The sequence below is a fragment of the Chrysochloris asiatica genome, unplaced genomic scaffold (genome assembly GCF_000296735.1).
Source record: "Chrysochloris asiatica unplaced genomic scaffold, ChrAsi1.0 scaffold00298, whole genome shotgun sequence".
NCBI lineage: Eukaryota > Metazoa > Chordata > Mammalia > Afrosoricida > Chrysochloridae > Chrysochloris > Chrysochloris asiatica.
Window position 1 is genome coordinate 1,809,620 of NW_006408816.1, and position 1,428 is coordinate 1,811,047.

The following is a 1,428-nucleotide window of genomic DNA, read 5'->3' on the forward strand; positions in this document are numbered from 1 at the left end:
GGATGTTAGATAATAGATACATACAGCTTGGCAAAAATGAAAGAAATGGTTGTTTACATGTAACAAACACTGGATAGCTTGTTTTCCTCCTCTGTAATAACATAGAGAATATATATAGGAACCATATTTAGATTTTTTAGAAATATCTGGTTCTCAGTATGTTATATCAAACTTAATCACTTTAAAAAGTAATATATCTATGACCCAGAAAATGTATAGAATTAATTTCTTAGTAATATGTGGTTTGCAGAGACTAATGAGAAATGAAATGAATAATCTATAAAAATATATAAAAGATTCTTAAAAAATAATTACATGTATAATTATGAAATTCAAACCCAAAGCACACATTATTATTAACAGGAAGATCATTGTATAAAATCTAATAAAATACCAATAATTTGAACCTAATTTGGGCATAATTTTTTCAAATTTATGGAATACAGAAAAATCTATACTAAAACAACATACACACAAGCTTAATAATAGACCATATTTTAAGTAAGATAATAGAATTTCAGATGGTATTTATATCAAACTAAATAGACTATATGTAGACTATATGATATTAATGGAATAAAAATGACAGTGTGAAATTATTCTTTAATTTTCTCACAAACTGTATAATGAGAACTTAATTTGATATATATATATATATAATTTTATTTTCAGATGTGAGTATACTGCATTGTATCAAGAACTTTTGGCTTCATGGAGTTACATTTTAGTAGGCGAAAGGAACAATAAATAGAGAGAAACTGTGTGTCAGAGAGAAAAAGAGAGAATAATAATATTAAAGTCTAAGGAGGAAAACAAAAGACAAGAATTTATGTGACTTGCATAGGTTGGGAGACGCTATCTGTAATAAAATTGTGAATAGACTGATCTGAGAAGCACTCACTAAAAAAGTGACATTTGCATGAAGATCAGAAGGAAGTGAGAGAGTTTCATGTGGGCATATCATCAGAATATCACAGGCAGACAGAGCAAGTTCATCATTTATAGTAATGCCTCTAGTGTAACTATGTTAATCCATAGGAAAGAGGATATTATTAGGTAATAGGGTAAAACGATAATGTAGAACTGAGAGTTGAACACAAGGCATTCTCACATTTAGAGGTCAGAACCAGGTAAGAGCCAGGAAAACCTACTAAGAAATGGCCAATAAATTGATAGAAATAGCGACCCTGTATAGCGGAAGTCCTGGTGTGGCGCTGTGGGTTAATGCACCAGACTGCAAAGCTGTTTGAACTGCAAGGTCACCAGTTCAAGCTTACCAGCTGCTCCTTGGAAACCCTATGCAGGGTCACTGTGGGTTGGAATCAACTCAACGGTGTCAGGGTCCCGCCTCGACAGGGGGTGGGCTTCACGAAGGAGGGATGTCTGTAGGCGAAAGAGAAACAGCATAGAAACAAAGACACAGACACA